The sequence below is a fragment of the Pinus tabuliformis genome, chromosome 4_1, assembly GCF_031772625.1.
Source record: "Pinus tabuliformis cultivar Carrire ecotype Pingquan chromosome 4_1, CPIR1, whole genome shotgun sequence".
Classification (NCBI taxonomy): Eukaryota; Viridiplantae; Streptophyta; class Pinopsida; order Pinales; family Pinaceae; genus Pinus; species Pinus tabuliformis.
Genome location: NC_142303.1, coordinates 361,112,021 through 361,120,877, shown reverse-complemented (window position 1 = coordinate 361,120,877; position 8,857 = coordinate 361,112,021). Strand labels below are relative to the sequence as shown.

The 8,857-nt window shown below is 34.8% G+C and overlaps 1 non-coding gene and 1 pseudogene across 1 annotated transcript; one reads left to right on the top strand and one right to left on the bottom strand.

The window, feature by feature from the left end:
* Positions 1–4,616: 4,616 nt before the first annotated feature.
* LOC149175798 (putative glycosyltransferase 2) lies at positions 4,617–7,665 on the bottom strand (annotated as a pseudogene).
* A 529-nt stretch (positions 7,666–8,194) lies between these two features.
* Positions 8,195–8,314, top strand: LOC149175797 (U6atac minor spliceosomal RNA). Its single transcript, XR_016258974.1, has one exon. It is a non-coding gene; the product is annotated as a U6atac minor spliceosomal RNA (small nuclear RNA).
* Positions 8,315–8,857: the final 543 nt, after the last annotated feature.

Here is an 8,857-nt window from a genome sequence, read left to right as displayed (position 1 = left end):
ATCATTCTCATGCATGCAGTTTATCCTTCAACTTTCTCTTAAGTACAATCATAAGTACAAGATCCTCGATCACATGTACATGTACTTTCAAAGCTTAAATGAATATAACTTTCACTGCAACAGAGTGAGTCTCATACTCAGCTTTCCATCCTGCAACTTGCATTCCCTTAACAAAGAAATGCATTCAATCAAAAGACATGCAACTTTAATTGGATAAGAATTCTAACCATTTCTTACAAATCCATTTCAAAGGCGCTTCCTTTAACTGCACATCAATATCAACATGTGTATCATCCTGACACATCTCAATGATGGAAACTTCCTTCCCATTCTTGCCATACTCTTTCTCCAATTTCTTCAATTTTCGTGGAAGCATTGTTGGATTCAGAGTCCAACACCTTTCAACAGTATGTTCATGCTTATGGCAATAAGTGCAACACATTTTCATCTTCTTGACAGCATGATTTGCATTGTTCAATGGAACTTTGGCTTCTTGCCTCCTTTCCTTCAAAAGTTTCCTGCATGTTGCCATTCTTTTCCAACATCTAGAAACACTATGGTTAAACAAACCACAAAAAGAACATGTAATTCTTTTCCAATGCTTGTGTGGAAATTTTCCATGTTTTACATGACCAAAGGAAATATGATTGAAATTAGATTTATACCTTTCCCTTTCACCTTCATTACCTTCATGAGGAGAGGAATCAAATGAAGAAGAAGCTCCTTTTGGAACACCATGAATCCTTGCAATGGCTTTAGAGCTTTCACCACTTCCTTGTTCAAGTGCATGCTTATGCACACCTTCTTCCTGCAAGGTCTGTTTCAAACTATTGCATTCCTCAAGAATACAATCTTTACAACCTTGAGATAGAGAACCTGAAATGAAACTCCTTCTAGGAACTGTTCAATTGCCTTCATGGCTGCTTTGGAACTTTCTCCACAAGATTGTCCATAGCCAAGACCCAAATTCTTAGGCCTTACCTCAACCATTATTGGCTCAACTATACCCTGTGCATGTTTGCCCAATCCTTTTCCTTCATATCCCATTTTGGACATCAACTTGGACCCTATGCCTCTGGTATGTTTCTCAAAAGAACCAACATAAACATTCTTATCAGAATTTGAAGACAAACTAGAATTTTTTACCTCTTCTTCAAGCTGATACTTGGCTAAGGCTTCTTTGTCAACAAGGAGTTGTGTCTCCAACTCATGCATCCTTTCCAGCTTCATGTTTGCAATATGAAGTTGGCCTTCCATTTCCTGCAATTGGTTAGAAAGAAATTGCTTCTCTTCCCTCATGGAATTCAACTGCTCTTGAAGTCTAGAGCTCTTTCTTTCATCCTCATACATTTCTCTCACCATATTCATCATGATGAAAAATTCTTGCTTCAAGCCTTCATCAAAGAATCTTGTGAAGGAGGATGATTTTGAGAACTCACTTATGGAAGTTGTCCTTATAAAAATGAACCAAAGAGCTTCAACAAACTCAAACAACAAGTACTTTGCACAATAATAAGGCAGTCAATCTCCAACACTGCTTAAGACAGCTTTCAAGCTACACAATCAAGCTAGTGATGTCAGTCAAGCAACCTAGTGCTCTGATACCATTCTGATCTAAAAATGGAGCGTACTTGTTTAAGGGTGCAAGGTATCCATTCTCAATAATTTCAACTGTGAGCTAGACACTCCAAATGACCTCTAAAAATGTATAAACTTCTTATTTCTTATACAGAGATAGACTGTAGGGGCATTCACCGGACATGTCACCTCTAAAAAGAGGATGAGTTCCAGAGGCTACCTGGCCCTCTACAGGCTCCGCCTAAAGAAATAACAAAGTAAACACTTAGAAGTCTTTGACATACACATACTTGAAGTTTAAGGTCTTGCGGAATGAGACAAGTAACTTTCTGTAGCTGAACAGGTGATTATGTGTGTATGCAAGTTATATTTATTTGCTGTTTAATACTTTATATCAGTTTTGTTTAGCATATCATCTTCATCAAATAAAGACATCAAAATGATAAAGTAGTTCACCCCCTCCTGGGCTACATCTGCTGGACCAAGCCTCTCCAACTAGGCTTGTCCTCTTGTATTAAAATTGCTACAAAGGCTATTAAAAGAATATGGGTGTCTCAAAGGAGAGATCTGACTGTAAATACAGAATCAGAAGATAGGAATTAGCCAAACATGCTCTTTCCCAAACACTAAACAGTGAATTTTGTACCTTATACAGTGCTTTCCCCAATTGGCCCTGGTGGCCTTTTACACTTGAATGGAGAATTTCAAGGTGAAGATGACCTCAATTGGTTCTGAAACCTCTGCCATTAGACTCAGAAGGTCGAAAATAGCAGACATAGGCTTTTGAATCACCAAAAACGGATGAACAGAGCCCCCAAACAGCTCAATCCCTGAAATGGCCCTGGTGGCCCTGAAAGCTTCCCTAAAGCTAAACAGTGAGAAGAATGCCTCAGAAGACAAAACGAGCTGTAGAAATGGATTCAGAATGCTGAAAACCTTCAGGAATGACCTTCGTTCCACATTCAATGGCTGCACAATTCCCAATGCGGCTCCCAAACTGATTTGGCCCTAGTGGCTCCTGGAACTTCCACGAAGCTAAAACACCTGCAAATGACCTCAGATGTCTGTGAAACCTATGCCAATGGCTTCAGAAGGTCCAAAATACGCAAAAAAAAAAAAAAAAAAAAAATTCGTCCAAAACCGACTTTCCTAGCCAAAGTTATGCCCATTTAATGTTTCTCCAGTCTGTCCTTAGAAAAACTCCAGCTAACTGTAGTGGAGGTCCAGATAAGTCCGCCAATTATGGCGGGTCCGCCAAATTTGGCGGTCCGCAAGGAATCCCGCCAACTTAACTGCAGTTATATTAAATGCTGGCCTCGGATTTCGTGCTGACCGTTTGGGTTGGCGGTTGGGGCTTAAGCCCGTGGTTCTGGGTCGTGGTCATATGGAAGGCGGGGCTGGCCCTTAGGGGCTGGCCCCCTTTGTTTTCCGCCCCCAACAGAAAGTCACCTTAAAACCCCTTCGTGCTGCCCACCTTTCACATGTGTTGGCATTCGTGCAACGGTAAGGTGCTGTAGTGGCAAACCATAGGTCGCGAGTTCAAACCCCGCCCAAAAAGGTTTGCTGACGTCATCTGGGGGCCACGTGGCGACCTCCGGGCCTGCCACATGGCAGATTCTGATTGGCTGCCAAAAAGGAATATTCCCTGGAATATTCCAAGGAATATTCCCTGGAATATTCCATGGAATATTCTTTTTTTAATTTTTTTTAAAAATTCAAATTTCTAATGTTATGGACAAATTCTTCTTTTTGCCATAACTTCCTCATACGGCGACCATTTTTCGAACTGTTTGTGGCGCCGGAATCAGGAAGACGAGCTCTATCCAGTCATTCAGGTTCCAATCAGTTCTAAGCACTTTCATTTTTGACCATTTTACGACACTTGGTCCTGAGCTCCTGATCACTTTAGCATGGGACCTAAGCGGGCATAGTGCCACAGAACTAAAAACAAACCAAGTAAACCCAACCAAGCACAAAGTTTAGACTTATCAATGGTTAAAGGGCTCACGGTACTACTGGGACTCACATATCATAATAACATGATATGGCTACGATGTTATCCCTCCTCTATTATTGGTGTTGGATCAATATTGTCTTTGTGAAGAGCGGCCTTGGGCTGGTGCTTTTGGTCTCAAAAGACCCCTTGAATTTCCTTGAGTTTCATCTACTCGCAAGTTGAGTTCCCAAAATGCCATATCCCTTGAAATCTTATGAATTAAATTCCTTGTTAGACTTTGCATACTCTAGCTCGTGTGGGTATGGTCGTGCCATGACCTGAGGTGTATAGCTATTAATTCCATAGTGATGGTATGCATTTAATTTCCATAGAATATTCTAGAATATTATTAATAGTGTACACAAATAAAAGGATGAGATTTATCTCCAAAGTGGCTTTTTTTTTTAATTAATTAATTAATTAAAAAAATGCCATATGAACAAGTGTTGAATGGAATAAGTTATGGTTTTTTGGACATGTAGTATTGATAAGCCATGTTATTGGCCCATGGTATTGTAATAGGGCCTATTTACAGTAAGAATCTCCATGTTAAAGTGGGGTAAATCACCATGGATAAGAGTCTTGTCCCATGTTTTCTCAAATGTATATACGTTTAAATTTCTTTTTGTAATTAATAATAATAATAATTTGAGATAAAGTTACAATTTAGTTAGTTTTTATAATTTTTAGTGTTTTGATATCTATCTATATTTACCAACTATTTAATTTATATAAGTAAACCAGTTTAAATTTAAATTTAAAAAATATAATAAATAAATAGTTTATAAATTATTTTTTATAATTATTTAAAATTTAATTAAAAAATATTAATTTTGTAAAATTAAATTATATAAAATACAAATCGATGTCATGAAACGAGAACCTTTTCCCAAAATAAATCTCTCCCTTTTTATTTTTTCCTTCCACTGTTATTTGGAAACTATAATAGGCTCTGTAATCATACTATTTTCTTAAAAATGAACTGAATAGGAATGTTATCTTGAAGAATAAGAGTTGTACAAAATGGGCAAATACCCACTCATCACTCAGGTAACAATGAGATGGGTTGAAGCGAAGAAGTGGAGAGTTTGGAATGCCTGAGTCCCACAAGCGCAAGCAATTGGTTATCTACAAAATTGAACGCTCTCTCGAAGCCCTGAGAGCATCGGTCAGTGATAGCTAGTCCACCACAGAAGTTACATCCACAAAAATGAGTGACGAATGGCCGCTTTTCTTTTCCTTTCATTATGTCCTCGTATTTATCTACAATGTAATCCCAGTACGCATGCAAGCTGTAACCCGCCTCCAGGAAAGTCTTCACCTCCGATTCTTTTCTGTTCTGATTCAGAAGGTATACCAATGCACTCTGGTCGTCAGGATCCCAATCCTGCGGTCTACTTTTTATGACCGAATTCATGGCCTCCTTGGCCTTCACAATGTTTTTCGGCGCCCCCAGCGTGCTCTAGTTTTGAAGAAATGTGTAGGACCATTCGCAATTGCGGATCAGGAAAACTCCATCTAATCCGGCTCCTTTGTGTAAACCTACAAGATGATAGAGTTCCATGTTAGGTATTATATGCTGGAAATACCTCATTGCATTATCTTACTCGTTTTTTTTCAAATCAATAATAAAAAAATTGAATCAGTTCAATTTTGACTTTAAATGGAGGGAGTATAAAAAAGAGTTTTTTTCAGAGAAAAAGAATCATAGATTATATTGAGAAAATATAAAAACCATCATAAGATACAAAAGGGTGGCAAGAGAAGCCACGATCCAAGACATCAAGCAAAATTCAGATGTAGGCACCTTGTGCAGAAAGACAAATACATCGAGTATAAAAAAGAGTTATGTTTCAAATTTGAAGAGTTATAATAAATATTTTAAAAGGAAAATTTTAATTTGTTAATTTAAGGTAAGTATGTTTTGATTCTGAGGAATTTTTCTGTAATAATTATATCAAAATTCATTTGTGGAGGCTTCTTTCATGGTCACCACAAGATTTTGTAAATAATAAAAAATTAGTATCAAGATACATGTAAATATATATTGTTTTATGTTAATTTAAATTTATTATATATAAAAAAAATTATATAAATGTTATACTATATTAAACAAATAAATTTTTAAATTGAAAACTTAAATAAAATTCACATTTAAAAAAAAATTCTTTGTATAGAATATATATTTTTATTTATAAATATAAATATTCAACTTTCTACTTAATAATTAAAATACCAAATAAACATAAATACATTTAATTTATATATATATATATATATATATATATATATATATTAATGAAATATTTTATTTTGTAAAAGTAGTAACATGAAAGATAGGATACTCTAATAGTGCCATCAAAGTATAGTCAACAGACTAACAAACAAAATCTTATTGCTAAATATCTTATTAAGCATCTTAACTTTTAATTCAGTACTTTAAAATTGTTATCAATCACAAAGAGTGAACACATTAATAAAGGTAAAAAATTGTCAAAGTTTTTTTAATTCATTTTTTATTTTTTATTAAATATTATATAAAAGGTAAAGTTTTATTTTTTTATATAAAATTAAAATTAAAATTTCCAAATAATATATATATATATATATAATATATAATATTTTCATTTATATATAATAAAAATGTTAATAATTTTAAGGGTTATTTTAAGTGGTCTAGAGTTTGACATAAAATTTTAGTTGTCTAGAATTTGATTTATAAAAGTATAGTTGTTGTTATTCAGAGACCTCATAATCAAAATTATTAATTTGCCCAATTTACCATGGGAAAGTATTGCAAAGTTTCCCACACTTTTTAACTTTATTTTCTATTTTTTTTATAAATAATTATTTTGGTTGTAAATTCAAAAATATTTAATATATGAGTAAAGTCAACATTTTCATTAAAATTTCCCAAATATTAAGGAATTTAAACAGAAAATATGATAAACATAAAGATAAATCAACCCTACTTTAACCTGCATCAGATTAGATTCGTGTTAATCCCTGATTGGTTAATCACCAAGAGGGGTAAACTAGTCCAATGAGAATTTCTGGGCTCCTGAAAGAATAACAACCAATCTATGCACCCTAAATCAGTTGAATGACAATCCGCAGGCTCCTTAAAGAACGGGAAATCTATGCACCTAACATTCTAAGATGAGAATTTCCCCACCCACACTACGCTGTAAATCATAAATCTCTAACTATTTGGAAGCAATCAGATTTGTTTAATTGTATCAAGAAAGGCTAACTGTGTTATCCAGCGATCCGTTAAGACAATGCAACCAACAGCAAGCTTCTGTGCTGATCACGATTTTGAAGGCGCTGGACAATTTGGAAAAAGCCTAATTCAATACAATTGTGGGATGCCAAATGATAATTGAGAGAGTATCTGTATGAGTATCATACCTTTTCCCAGAAGCCGGAGACAACCAAATTCTTGTTCCACCCATTGTACGTGTCAAAGGGATGGAAAAATTGAGATCTGTAAAAATGGCATCTGAGTCCATCCACATGAACCACGTAACAGAAGGATTGGCTTTCATAAGCCGGAGAAGAAGAGGATACCTAACCCATGTGCCAGTGAATCCTTTTTCCCACACCTCCAGTGCATACCAAACCTTGCAACCGTGCAGATTGCAGTAATCCACTTTGTTTTTGTAACTCTTCATCATGATATTGGAACAAAGAGGTGTTTTGCAGGGAGAAGATCTTTCCCCTGTAACTATCATGAACGACAGAGGCTGCTCCTGTGCTTGGCCCAGCCCATTCAGCAGCAGCCTGTACGTTGCTGACCGCGTTATTTTCTCCATTGATGTAGCTTCTCCAGTACTGACAAATTTGGCATCATCGTCATATTCTTGAAGTTCTGAATTCTGTTGCAGCAGACGATCGGGCTTTTCCGGATCCGATTGGAGCTGTTCGGCCTCCATACCGATCCAGACACTTTGAAAAGATAGCAACAGAGAGCAAATTATGAGACATCCCAATGCCAATGCCATCAGCAGCATCCATTTCATTGGCAAGTCGGCTTTCCCCCGTGTTGGGTTCGTTCTGTTGTTCCTCACCATTAGCATAATTCTCACCATTAGCTCCTCTGAGTAGGCAATGGCAGAATTTTGTAGGTCAATAAGTAGGTGATGGGAGTGGGTCAATGTGTGGACCAACTCAATTTCCGTCGTCAGTTACTTTTCTGGAGCCCGGGTGGATTTGTTTTTTTGGGAAGGTAAAGTTTCGTTCGATTCCTAGGATTATATTATTTTTTAAGATGAAAAGATGTTATTTTATTATAAATCATTTTAATGTGAGATAAATATAAATAAAAAATCTATTGATGGAAAGTGAGTAATATTTTAGTGATTTGAATCGTGTAAAATAAGTTTTTTATCAATTAAGTTGTGGTCAATTATTTTTAATATGATATTTTAATCTTTGTAAAATGGTCAAAATTTTGATAATTAACTTGTGGACAAAATTCTTTTCACAGTAAAGTGTGTAATTTTCCAAAATAAAATGGAAAATTTTTATAAATTCAAAAAAAATAAAAATATATATTATAAATTCAAAAAAAATAAAAAATAAATGATTGGTTGTGAATATGCTCAGCCCTACGTGTAACAAATGGTAGAAAGGATAGATAGTTGGCATCCCCCTCGATAAGGACGGGAATAGCCTTCGGACTTGGTAATCGCACACAGTTAAGTCTATTTATCTTTTGAGGTGGATCTTTACTTTCATGAGGTGGATTTTGCTCTAAGTTTTAGTCTTGGTGGGTAGTACGGTTGGTTAAAAGTCTTTTTGCCAAATTATTGGTATTTTATTATGAAGTGCCAGTTCAAATTTTTTTTTTGGGTTCATTAAATTCTGCATTTTGAATATGAAATTGTATTTGTAAATTATATTTATTTATTGTTCTAAATTATATTAAAAAAATATAATAACGGAAAAGTACACATTTTCAGAGAGATTCGATTGTATGGTTGTAAAGATTGTGTGTTTTAGCTTTGTTTTCAATTGAGTTTTATGAGATTTGATTTTTTGGGAGTGTTATTTATATGTATTTTGATTTTTTTTTAATTGAATGATATTGATTATTTTAAAAATTGGTTAAAATTATAAAAATTAAGTTTTATTGAGTCTAATTTAAATTTTGGCATGAAAATTTAATATAATTCAAACAAAATTTATGAGCTTCCTTTAATTATGGGTACCGAAGAGGTTCTTACAGTGGACTACTTTACACTAGAATACTTGGACAAGCTACTTGAGGATATCATTCTT